This window comes from Microtus pennsylvanicus, chromosome 1 (genome assembly GCF_037038515.1).
Source record: "Microtus pennsylvanicus isolate mMicPen1 chromosome 1, mMicPen1.hap1, whole genome shotgun sequence".
NCBI lineage: Eukaryota > Metazoa > Chordata > Mammalia > Rodentia > Cricetidae > Microtus > Microtus pennsylvanicus.
This window is the reverse complement of record NC_134579.1, coordinates 45,661,598-45,675,060: the sequence shown is the minus strand read 5'-3', so window position 1 is coordinate 45,675,060 and position 13,463 is coordinate 45,661,598. Positions and strand designations below refer to the sequence as shown.

Below are 13,463 nucleotides of genomic sequence, written 5' to 3'. Positions count from 1 at the left end.
GAGTCTGAGAAACAGGGCCTGAGGTGACTGACCTTAAAGGAGTTAAGGAGCGCCATTTTGCAATAAAGAATGAGAATCAGCAGCCACATGCTGTTAGATTCACCAACTGTCTTTTCCAAGTTTTAATTTAAAGGACAAAAGTTGAATTTAATAAGATAATTTAAAATACTATAAATGATAAGGATTTTAAAAAGTAAAATTAATCATTAAAATATAAAACATATACACTATTAATAAAAGCATTTAAAAATTATCTTTTGTTGTTTATAGTCACTCTTAAGGTATTACAGAATTCTCAGAAAAATTTTTCTCTATAGCAATTTTTAATTTCATGAAATGTAATTTAATGAATTTTAAAGTATCCAGGTTTGAGTTTAATGCTTGGAAAATATATTACATACCCCCAATAAGAAAGCTTTACTTATATTGCAAAAATTATACTGAGAGTAAAAAATTAATGATGATAAAGAGAGATGGGTAGTATCTTCCTTTGATGATTGAAGCATTAAATTGAAGAACTTTACTGCAGAACACTGCAGCAACATACATACTTTATTTTAATAATTCCTCCATTTTAAATTTATCCTAAGAAAATTATCAGAAAAGTGTGTGGAAGAACATGCATGCATGGGTGCATATAAAGACAACCATCATAGCAGCATTTAAAAGTAAGGAAACAGTCCTAACTATCACAAGTGCTCATCAACACGTGACTCGGTCAATGTATTAACCATAAACTGGAGGACAAAACTGCTGTCTGTACCATGCAGATTCATATTTATTAACCTGGCAAACAGCTTACAATGCTGAGTGGAAAAGCAGACTATACAAAAGCAAGTTCTTTCTCCTTTCATTTTGGAAAGAAACAAGGAGAAAGAAAAAAAGGAATAGACAAATAGATATGCATGAGAGTATACTTCCTATGTATTTTCAGAGACTGTCTCTGGGCTGAGAGATTGTGAAAGGTTTTACATATATATATATATATATATGGCACAAATTTGTACAAATTAGTTAAAACGCCTATGTCTTCTCATCCTTTTAACTAAGATCAACTGTAGTAAAAAACACCTAAATGTGTATAATTCTTAGAATTATAATTTGAAGCATTTAATTTGGGGGTAAGAAAAGTTTAGGTAAATCCTTCAACTACTCTCAAATCCAGCCTGATTTTCCTAGTCCTTCACAGTTAATAGCTGCTGTCTTACCTGAAGAGACTCCCTGATCACCTCCTTGGTTTGCGGCATTGCCCCTTGCTTCTGGTTTCTACTTTTCATTTTGAGAACTTAATGCAATGCAGTGCAGTTTCACTTTATAATATTTTTTTTAAAATTAAAAGTTTTCTACAAATAAATGTTTGCAGGTGACTCAGGTAAATTCTGGGTGTTTTATAATGTAGGATTTTATTCAGATATTATAGTGAGATTACAAAGAGCTTATAATTACACAAGGAAGTATTTATACTAATAAGTTAAAATATTATAGGATTTTATACATTATATCTTAAAATATAGAGAAGAAACAAGAAGGTGCCAAAATATGTTAATAACAGTTTTTTCTACATAGTGAGTGGGATCATTAAAGTTTTCTGTTTATATCATACTTTCTTAATATTTTATGATAAATGTGAGTTATAGAATCATCAAAGAAGTAAATATTAAAAAAATACAGCTGCTTCACTCAACAGCTGCTACATTTTACCCAGATGTACTTGCAATTTAGTTTTGAGTCAAATGGTCCTAATATCACTTCCTAAAGGGAAGCTAGCATAGTGGACCGAGTTCACATGGGAAAGGTCACTGTCGCCACCAATCTTCCTAAGGGTAGTTTGAGAACTCTCTGTTTTCTGAGAGGAAGGAGCCTTCCCTCAGTTGCTGTTGGTGTCTTCTTACAGTTCCAGCAGGAGAAGCTCAAGTGATCTACAGTACTCGGTATGCCTCCAGGTCTGTAGGCTTCTGTGGAGGTGCTAGGTCTTAGTCTCCATTCAACTGCTGTGAAGAGACGCCATGACCAAAGCAACTCTTACACGAGAACGCATTTAACTGAGGGCTTGCTTCTAGTTTTCGAGGATTAGCTTATTGCTGTCACGGTGAGAGCACGGTAGCACTCAGACAAGTGCTGAAGCAGTAGCTGAGACTTTTACATCGTCATCTATGGCAGGGGAGAGACAGACAGACAGACAGACAGACAGACAGACAGACAGACAGACAGACAGACACTGGGCCTGGTAAGGCTTTTGAAACCTCAAAGCCCCCCCCCCCAAAGTGGCTCACCTCTTCTTAGACCAGGACTCCTAAACCTAATTCTTCTCAAGTAGTGCCACGCCCTGATGACTAAGCATTCAAATATGGCACTTGTTGCCATATTTAAGCTACCAGTGTAGATCACCATTAGGATAGAAGCTCATTTATTTCTTTCTTATGGGGGTTCCCTTGAATAACAAAGATGAGTTTTGTGTCAGGTACTTCTATAGACCTAGCTTTTTTTATTTTTTCCTCTATGTTTTCATTTTTTTCTCTTTCCTCTCTCTAGTCTCTCCCTCCTCTCTTTTAATTTTAAATAGCAATTTGTGTCATTAGAAGCCAGCTTTTAAAACTTAAGAGAAAATTCACATTTCACCGCACTTCAAGTAGATTATCTACTTATTCATAATTGATTATATATTAACAAAATGATAATGAAAGAAATCAGAGTTATCCTGCCTGTGTGGTGCACATTAGAGGTGTGGCAATGTGGCAGGAACTCTTCGCATTTAATCAGGTTGTTGAGAGAATGAATTCTGTAAGGTGCCTCCAGAAGCAGCTAAAGGGGTTGTAGGGAAATTATAAAACATGGGCACACATCATGACTGGGTATGGAGAGCTGGGGGAGAGAGAAGAGATGTAGTGTGTCTTCTGAACTGCCAAGGAGATTCCTGCTGTTTCTTTGGTTGACTGCAAACCCATTTGTGCCCAGAACTATTTCAAACCTCAACGTTTATCAGATCTCTTTACCACTTAGTCTTGGCAGGCTCTCACCCCCTTAGGAGCCATCATGTGGGAAACCTCATAATCTGTCAGCATTAAACCTATATAAAGGTTGGCATCTGCTCTTGCTCCCTCTTCCTTCAAATGATAGGTGCCCTTCCTCTTACGCTCACATTTGAGTCGTATCAAGAACTGAACCATTCACTCCTAAACATAGTGTCTTCCTCTTTCTCCTGTGAACCAAATCTCTCTTCTCATCTCTGGGCTTTACATATGTGTGCAAAATGCATCAATGTTTTCATTTTGGAAAACTTCTTTGGCCCATGTCTGTGCTCAGGCCATCACATAGCTCGCTTTCCTGGCTGCCGCAGCAGAGCGTCTACTACTTGTCCATACTTGTAGTCTAAGCAAGTTATCTTTTGGCCACCAAAACAAAGGTCAACTGCACCCTCCAAATAGATCCACAGAATGTATAGGTTTCACCTCTGCCCTTTTTTTTCTCTCTCTCTCAGGAAACACTCTTGCCTTCTGTGTTCATGTCTTCTGATTTACCTATAACAATTTTAGCTGTGTCCCTCTTTTCCCCAGGATAATTTACAGATTTCATTTTCTCTACCAGTATATTAAGTAGTGAAAGTTGCTTAAATCTCAGTCTTGGGATTCTCCATCAAGACCCGTATTTGGGCATTTTTACCCATGCCAACAGCATCTTTTACCACCACATAAAATGACCATAAGTGGGTACCTCTTCTCCACTGCAAACATCTTTATGCTTCTCTTTTATAGCACTGGTCACCTCCACCTCTACTCTGTTTTCTCTATCAACCACCACTTTGTCCTCTAGCATCACACTCTTTTCAGCACAAGAGTTTGCAATCTTGAAATGGACCATTTTAATTTTTATTAGTGAAATTCCCTTGAAATTGACTCAAGTTTGCTATTTAGTGGCGAATGCATTTCATGATATGCATATGCAACATTTTGTTTACCCACTCACCCACCAAAGGTGGGTGCTTCCTGTTGGGGAAAATTACCAATAGCTATATACATTGCTTTTTGTTTTTATGTGAACTAGCTTCCAATTCTTAAGATAAATTCCTCGAACCACACCTTTCTAAAGCCATAATAAAAAAATTGTCACGGCATGCGGTCTTCAGTTTTTTTTCCCCCCAGATATCCTTACAACTGGCTACAGAAGACCTATCACTGTCAGGCCCTATGCATGTGTTCAGTTTCAGGCTGGGCTGTTCTTTTCTTCACTCCTTTCTTCCAACTCTACTTAGGGCCTTCAAGCATGTCTCTCCCACGCCTGCACTTCTTTCCCATTACCCAACCTAATGTTTTGCTTTAAATCTTCGGATATTAGATCAAAATGCTACTTCCCCAGAAAGGATTCTGGAAGCTTCCATACTCACGTAGATGTTGCTCTTCTTTTTGCTCTTTAAGTACCTGGTACTTCTATCTTATGGTAGTAAGTACAGTTTGAAAGTATATGCTCTTTGTCCTACCAGTTAGTTAAGATCTGCCCTATAGCCCTCAGACTAGAAGGTCCAGGAGGAGACACAATGCCTATTTTCTTCACCATTATATTTGTAACATTAGTAGACACTTGTCTGTGTTGAATGAAATTTGGCCATGGATTTTAAGAACAGATGGTCCCAATTCAAAGTTCTATCTCTAACACTTATTAAGTATTTGTGGAAAAATTAATCAACATGATAAATTTCAGTTTCCTCATTTGCACAATTATAGTAAGAGCATATCCTTAATAGTGTACTTTAAAAAGTTAAATCAGATAATTGTTTTAAATAGCACAGTATCCAAAGCAAGGCAGTTATTCAATAAATGTTGCTACTATTAATTTAATCAGATATACGAGTGTTGTATTTTTCTTTCCATAGGTTTTATTTAGTTTATCATTTTATTTTTGCCTGATTCCTTCAAGTTCTAACTGTAGTAATTTGGAGATTCTGAAAAGCCACCAGAAAGGATCTAGAACAACCACAGCACTACTGACTCTGACCCCAGCGTGTCCCCTTAGACAAGTGCGAGTTTGTCCTACTGGTTCCAATTCCAGTTTTATCTCATTTCATCCTCCTCTTGCTCTCCAGCTTGGTAAGAATACACCTTCTTCATGTCTAGTTTTCAAATCAGTTTTCTACCCCTGCCCTTGCCATATTCCTTATTTTGCTCCACAGAGATGAAATATCCTGTTGGTGAGATAGCCCTTGATGTGTACTTCAAATTAAGTCCAATGGGTCTGTCAAACTGTATATTAGCAAGATTTTAGTATCTTTCTTTCTTTTTTTTCTTCTCAGACTAGTGAAGATTAGTGACCTGGCAAGGTGCTGCTCCAGTCTGCATGCACCGCTCATGCTTTGAGCCTCTAAGGGGAAGGAAGGAGGGTCACGGAGCTCATCTTGCCTTTATCATTAGATTACATCTTCCAACCAACAGCCATAAAAATTATTTTCTCAGTTACCATTTTTCCTATTGCTTGACGATTTATTTCTGTATTAATGAATGAATTGCGTACATGATGTGTATATAGGTCAGAGGACAACACTGTGGAGGAGATCCTCTCCTTCTACCTTTCCATGGGTCCTGGTGATTGAGTTCACAAAGCCAAGCTTGTATTACCAATGATGCTTTGACCTGGTGAGTTACCTCTCAGGTCTTTTTTTTTTATCATTTTTAGAATGTAAGATGATGATACTTGAAGCAAAACATAACCTAAGTGTTGGAATCTTGAAGTGGTCCTTAAGTAACACTGGTCTTCCTCATTTAATATCTAAACCTGGTTAAAGAAAAAAAAAATATTTTTCAAGATTCAGCTGCATCACATTTGACATGAAAAATTTCAGCTCTTTTTTCAGGATGCAGTTTTATGAATGAAATCCTACTGTACTTTTTGGGTTATAGTATTCCATTTGGAATTTTGTCATTTATTGTCTAATGTGCATATAAAAATATTCAACAGTTTTAACTTCTTTTCTTAATTCAACTTTAAGTTCCTTTAGAACAAGCAAGGGCAATAACTATAGATTTCAAGTCCATTAAACATACATGATTCTTCTTCACAAAACATGGCAAATGCCTAGTATCATATAGAATGAATGTGGTTGGGGCTAGTCTACTCAAGAGTCTCTGAAGTGAAAGCCCAAGTCGTAACTGTTCGTTAGGAGTTAGTAGACAGGTAGTTTCTGAATGAGCACTGGAATGGCCAAAGAAAGCAAAGATGAACCCAATTATGGTGGCACAGGTCTGTAACCCAGTGCTACACAACAACCTTGTTAAGAGACAGAGAGAAACAGCACGGGAGCAAGAGCGTGAAGGAAGGAGAAAAGGAAGGAAAGAAAAGGCTAATAGAAAAATAATATTAAGCTAAGATCTCTGAGCTGAGTATTAATCCTTTCTTGGGCTATGCTTTCACATTAATAATATTCTCCTCCATTTTCTCTTGTGAAAAAAATAGAACTCTTGGTCCAGTGACAGAAAGGAAAGAGAAATTCAAGCAGAGGGAGATAATGTCCCTGGTTGTGGTGGACTGGTCTGCAGTATACTTTAGTTTTCAGAATTAGCCAAGAGATTAAAAATTAAATAGTCATTACAACCACAGGGCGGGGAAATGAAGAGGAAGGGTCTTGAAAATGGTGTCTGAGCAATGAAAGACACAGAATATTTTAAAGATCACTGAATTTAATTTATTCAACCTAAATGCATGAAAGTACAGGTGGGGACATTATTTATGCAGGTATATGCAAATCACTTTATAAAATAGGCAAAGCCCTTCTGCTTTTTATAAGTTGCCAAGGTGGTTCCTGATATTTTAAAAGCTATGCACCTTTAATGTGATTTCCTTGGAGCTGGAATCCCTCATAGGAGTCACAGTCATTGTCAGAGCAGGTTTGCCACCCCCCACCCCATCCTCCAGGACATTTTACAAGGCTCTCAAAACCATCACAAAAAGAGTGGTTTCCACAGAGATGTGACTGGAAAAATCCCTTGGAAATTGCTGAGGAACAAGTCACAGTGTTCAAAGCAGAGAACATAGGCTTTGAAAACATGAACCCATCTGACCCCTTGAATTGAGTACAGTGAATTCCTGAGCTCTGAAACATGGGGCCCGGCTGTGCATGCCATATTGGTGCTATAAGACTGGCAGTAGGTTGGCTGTGGCATGGTCTATTTCAAACTCCTTCACAGTGCCCAGTGTTGCATGTTCCCAGATGACATTTGGTTGGCAGAAGCTGGGCCTCCAAAGCTGGCAGTCTGGAATGCAGCCCACTGTGTTTTGACAAACACATAATTGACCATCTGATCACCAGCCTACGTTCTGCACTCAGGTCACTGGGGGAGCTGGGCTTTTAATAGGTCCCTACTCCTCGTCTTGTTCATCTTCTCAAACCTTTCTAGAAAGCAATATAGAGACAACTTAAACACGCCTACACATATACTCCAGTTTGCAAAGAGAACATGGTACGTGAGACACAAGCTGCTGAAATTCTCCTTTAAATTGTCCTGGCAGCCCAAAGTGAACAAGAGAAAAGCACACTTATGGTGAACTCTAATTCAGAGAGAAGGAATGAATATACTGAATTGTTTCAACACCCGGCTGTGCATAAGTTGCAATTCAGTTCAATGGCTTGGAAATTTTGCTTAGAAAAAGGCAGCAATGGAAAGATGACAGGAAATCGGGGATTGATTGACTTTAGAGAGCCATTATTAGGAAATGCTTTTGTCTTTTCTATATTCTCTTTCTTCCTATCTCATTCTTATTATGGGCAGAAGACGCTCCCACATTCCAAGACCAATAGACAGCAGCTCAGATGGAGGTGAGACTCACACTGAGATCTTTGGCGGAGCACCCATAAGGATGGTTTGGCTTTAACTTTGGGACCACATCACATCATCCTTTTTCCCAGAAGGCAAGGATTATTCAGTGGATAAAGACATGCTGGAATTACACAATTACTAATGCCTACGAATTACTCCTAAATAATCTCTCCTCTCCACCCCATCTACTGCACAGGTCAGGTCTTAAGCAATTTCTTTAGATTTTTAGAAAATATCTTCAAGGCTCTAAGATCAAGTCAAAACTCCTTTGCTTGGCGTCAGAGACCCTTTGGCCCGACTCCTGACTAATTGCTAGTCCACCATGCTTAGCACACCAGAGTACTCAATGCCTATATCTGGCAGGTACTTACGCCTCCACACTTTTAAATATGCTTGTTTTTTGCCCTGACAATGAGCCCGTTTCTTTTCTCTCTTGTGCTCACTTGGTAAACCCCTACTCACTCCTTTCAGTTCATGAGTCAGCTTGCACCTCCTATATGGGTAGGCACGTGTAAATCCCTGTAGTCCAGTGCCTGACACAGAACAGCTTTCACACACGTGCTCATCCTCCCGTGGAGACTGGTAGGGCTTTTTTCTTTCTCTTTTTGCATTGTCGGGGGTCAAGCCCAGGCCTGTGCTCTTGTTCCACTTCACTGAGCTCTACCACAAGCACTCTAGCATGAGCTGTACCCCCAGCCCCAGACTGTGCCACTCGTAATGAAAGGTAGTATTTCTCATTTATCTCAGAGTTCCCAGAACCGAGCTCCGTTACAAGCTTTTTATAAACGTTTGTTGACTGAAAACTAAATAAGGGACTGTGAATAATTAATCAGATCCACGTCATGCAGTAGCAGTAGCTCTCAAAGCATGGTAGGAGACTACCAGCAATCTAATGAAGGTGGAACATCCTGGGGTGAAGCATTTTCTGATGGCTATCACAGGGGCTGGGGTGAGAGTAAGAAAGAGGGAAGGAGGCTGCGATGCAGCATCTCTTTTTAGCAGAGAATGTCGGTAAGGGCAAATATGACCACTGTTCCAGTGATTAACTGCTAGTATTATAAAGTACTGTCCTGAGAACATGTCTGCACCTTCATGGAGGGATAGCTTACAAGAACTGAGCTTCCCAAACACACCTAGTCTTTTTCATCAAGGTGGCATGGTAGGTTGTAGGGTTTTCCTTTTGTTTCTGCTGAAGAATAATGGGACAGAAAACTCTTGCAAGAAAGCATGGCATCTATTCAACCCATATTTAAATCTGGGTCAATTCCAGTTTCGGACATTGGATGCAGTGCCAAGGACAGAAAGTCAAAAGGGGCTGAAATTTGCACCTGTCCAAGGGAGGTCATAGAAGAGGCACTTGGGACCAAAGGCACTGTGCCGGGGGTGGGGGTGGGGTGGGGTACTGTTCTGGTTTGTTCCTAAGGAACTTTTCTTCTGCTTTGGATGGGCTCTAAGGCACCACCCCTGGAGCCATCAGCTGTGTCTGCTGGGGCACTTGAGGACACAAGACTGTTACTGGCCCTGTCATCCTGCTGGCATACAGGCAACTTGATGATTTCTAAAAAGTGAAGCAAGCATGAAGCCTGGCCTGGGGTGGGACAAGGTCATGAGCACATGAATGACTATTAGCTTGTTACAGGTTTTTTTTCTTCCCAGCCTTACTTCTGCTTTAAAGATTTAAAAAGAAAGACGGACAGAAAGAAGAAGGATCTACTTGGAGCTGCTCTGCTGAGGACTGACGCAGCACAGAATCAGCCTCACACTTTCCTATGAGGGGGACTACAAGTCTCCCAACAATTCTACCAAGTGACACAGGTCTTCTCCATGGTTTATAACTGAGGCTTGTCCTAAGCACTGACGTCATAATAGCTGAGCCAGGCAGGCAGGAGTATATGGTGCTGACTCATTCTGGTGATGTGAGGATTAATGCCTCGTCTAACACCGAGCTATTATGCGAATTGTTTTTACACAAAAGAACTGTTACAGAAAGATTTGCCAGTCAGAGGATGCTAAATAACAATAGAGGGGAAGGATACGAAGATACACAGTGGTAACCAGAAGTGCTAAATAACAATAGAGGGGAAGGATACGAAGATACACAGTGGTAACCGTAAGCGTGCACACTGACATCCTCCAAAGCATTAGCAGACCCACTCTATCAACACAGAACCGGCAGTAAGAATGCTTAGGGGCAGGTAGGACCTTGTCCGTTGTAGAACACCAGCACCCATCTTTGGTGTTTTACATCAATCAATCAATCAATTTCCTTTCTACATCGGATAAAATGTCACACTCCAGCATCTTTCAGTAAATTGTACTTTCTTACATATGCTTGCCACAAGTTTCTAGAATGTTAGAAGCCATACACAAGTGGAACCAGAGACTCTTTTGGTGCAGATCATTACAACCCATGAACTACCACAGAGTGAAGAGTTGGTTACGCAATGTGAAGAAGGGACAGAGGGAGATGCAGCTACAGGGACACCCATGGTTACTTAGGATATGAGCTGACTGCCTCTCCCAGTACGGTTTCTTAGGTGGTGCCTCTGGTAGTGACTTGATTATTTGGTTTCATTACCCCAGAACCTCTTCCAAGCAGTCTAAAGTAATATTTATCCAAATCTGCTCAGTGTGGCTCAGTTTGGTCTTTAAATAATAAATGTTCTCTTTTTCATTTAAAATCAAGGTCCCCCGCATTTCTTCCTTCCCCCCAAACTGTCCCATCTTTTTCTGGAAAGGAATGATACATTCTATTGAACCTTCTGGCACATGTGAATCCTGGATTTCTTTTATTTTTCTTCCTAGACTTTATAATTTTGCATAATTTTTTAGCCTATTTACTTTTCAGTATTGTACTTCTTGGTAAAAGGATATTATAAATTTTGTCAATAAATGAAAGCTCTGATCTAGAAGTTAAAATTAAAAGTGGTTGGACCTAGGGATGAGTGAATAACTGGAGAATAAATAATTGCCCATTGATTGACAGTGGAGCAAAGCCCAACTGTTGCTGAGATCTGGCTGTGGACTGTAAGCTTCAGTTCAGAAGAGCAGCGATTTTTGCAAAGAGCAGCTGCAGAGAGGGAAAGGGCAGTCTTTTCAGAAGGCAGCGGCTGGGCTGCTGGGTTCTCTCACAGAGGACAACTCACCAGTACACTAATAGCTCCAAACAGGAAAAACACTGAAGCATACTAAATGGATGCTGGACAACACGGTGAAAGCCAACGAGGAAATATGACAGCGAAGCCCAGAGCTTCACAAACCCAACACTTTCATCAAAGGTAGAGAAACCACTTTACTTACATAAAGAGCAGGAGCAGGCGAGGACTGGTGGCCAAAGACTGAGAATGGAAGACAAGACAAGGAATTAAACACAAAACCTTGAGATACTTAGTGCTCCCAAATTTTGTCACCATAGGCACAAAGTTATTAATATCCAGCTTCAGACATTCTCAAGGGTTGTAGTCCCTTGCTCTGACTGCTGCCAGTAGATCCTAGTATAGAAACTGCCAAGACCTTTTCTGTCATTTTGTCAGATCCCCAAAAGACAGCTTTTCTACTAGAGCGATACTGCTTAGTACAGTATTCGTCTACTTAAATTCTTTTAACTTTAATTAAAAGCAAAATATTCAGATCCGTAGTCACACTAGTCATATTCCAAGTGCTCAACAGCCACGGGTGGCTTTCAGTGGCTTTACCTCACACAGAACGTTTCTGTGCGGCAGAGAGCTCTATTGTTGACGGAGACATTGTGACAGCGTGGTTGGAACAAAAACTTCGGCACTCCAAACACGGCTCTAATGATGACACTTTTCAGGATTGGGGCAAGTGTGCCATGATAGTTTCACATCCTATGTTTACAAGTTTAAAAATTCTCCCTTACAGTACTCAAACTACACAACAAATACCCATTACTACTGGAATATCACCAGAGTTGTAACAGATCCTCTTCTAGACAAAGAAACCAAGATAACAAAAGCCTTTCCACTAAACCCCACATCACATCAGATATGTACTGCCAAACTGTGGCCACCTGACAGGACGTTCTTGACCACTCCACAGAGAGCCTCCAAAAGTATCAAAATGAGTTTGTTAAAGAATAGTAACTTGAATGATCATCCTGAAAAAGGCCAAAGCAGAAAAATAAATTCAAGAGCCCTCACTTCCCAGTTTTCTGGACAAATGCACCATGGTAGAGAATGCTCTCAGGAAACATGCTCCCTGAGCGGTCAGTGTGAAATCTGTCTGTGGCTATGCAGCTGTGAATGGTGGTGATCCCCGCAGGGCAGCAGGAGCTGAGAAGAACCTGCAGCCTGACTCCCAGTGTGCACCAGTGCCAGGGACACCTGGGTCTCTCGTGCTTTAACATCTTCTCACAAAACTGAGAGGGTTAATGAAAACTGCAGGAAATTAGATTATGTATGAATAATTAAAAGTCTTCACAAACTGGAAATACAAAACAAAAGGGGCTAGTGTTCAAAGACTATAATTTTGTATATTCATGTCTTCTCTATAAGCCAAGACACTGAGGTACTGCACTGTATATATTTTTGCCATTTTACCTCCTCCCCTATCCCTCATCTTCAATTTTCTTTCTTCTTCCCCCATTCTTTGAGCACAATTTCTAATCTTTGGGGGGAAAGGGGAAATATGATTAGTGATTGTTCTATAAAATATACTGAATTAGCACTTATTTATTACATGTTATAAACCAAATAATGCTCAAAAATGGATTATGAGCTTTGAAAACTGTATCAGGTGTTTTTATTCTTACATCTGAGCAAATAAGTTTTACATTTAACTTTAAGGAGCAATTATTCACAACATTAGTTATAATCAAATTTCGGTGATAGAACATTATCAGCTTGACTAACACATGTGAAGACTAACAAACTACTTCCCTTGGTGTCAAATGATACACAGGCTGCCAATGACAAGAATCTAAGATGGAGATAAAAATTACAGTGTGTATTACAGCTTAAGAGAAAACAAAGTTAGATTGCAAATTTTGGGGCTATAAGTTTGTCCTGATATATTAAAGCAAAACAATAAAAGCATTCCTAAATTTAATATTAAGGCTAAAAATTTAATTTCACAGTTCATGTAAAATTCATAAATGTCCATAACTGTCAAAGAGGTCCCTCCTTCTTGATTGAATTACAACCTGTTATGTGATTTTACAATATGTATTAATCTACATAGATTTACTTTTGCTCAGTTGAAACTGTTATGTTTTGATACATGCCCTTTCTACCTGAGTGATATGCTCCTTAAATGTCTGTAAGTTGTTTTTATATGAAATACAAAAAATTAAGTAGAATAATTTTGTATAGGATTTAAAACGTTTGCATCGAACATTCCAGGTTCAACACACAAATGTGTAGCCAAATAATTCGGGACATTAAAACACAGCAGTGTGTGCACTCACAAAGTGAGGGGCAGGAGGAGTGATGTGTATTGATGTCTAATCTTAGTTTTGTGATACCAAAAGTGTCAATCTCCGAGGACCTCGTTGTAATTTAATTGTAACTGAAATGGTTAGTTCACCTAATTTCAATTGACATAATGTTCTAGGACAGTGGCTTTCAGCATTTAGAGATGGTGCAGGCTACTAGGAGAACCCTTGTCTGAGAAAGTTCAAAACCAACAAGTTTCAACGAGCCT

The 13,463-nt window shown here is 39.5% G+C and overlaps 1 protein-coding gene across 25 annotated transcripts in view; it reads right to left on the bottom strand.

Annotated features, from left to right (window-relative positions):
- The window catches only part of Zbtb20 (zinc finger and BTB domain containing 20), a 766,528-nt gene that overhangs the window by 148,196 nt on the left and 604,869 nt on the right, over positions 1 to 13,463 (bottom strand). For 17 of the 25 annotated variants that reach the window (XM_075962725.1, XM_075962896.1, XM_075962754.1 and 14 more), the window contains one exon: positions 11,103 to 11,140. The exons of the other annotated variants lie outside the window; for them this stretch is intronic. The gene's annotated coding sequence lies outside the window, so the exon portion shown is untranslated. The remainder of the gene's footprint in view (positions 1 to 11,102; positions 11,141 to 13,463) is intronic. 25 annotated transcript variants of the gene reach the window in all.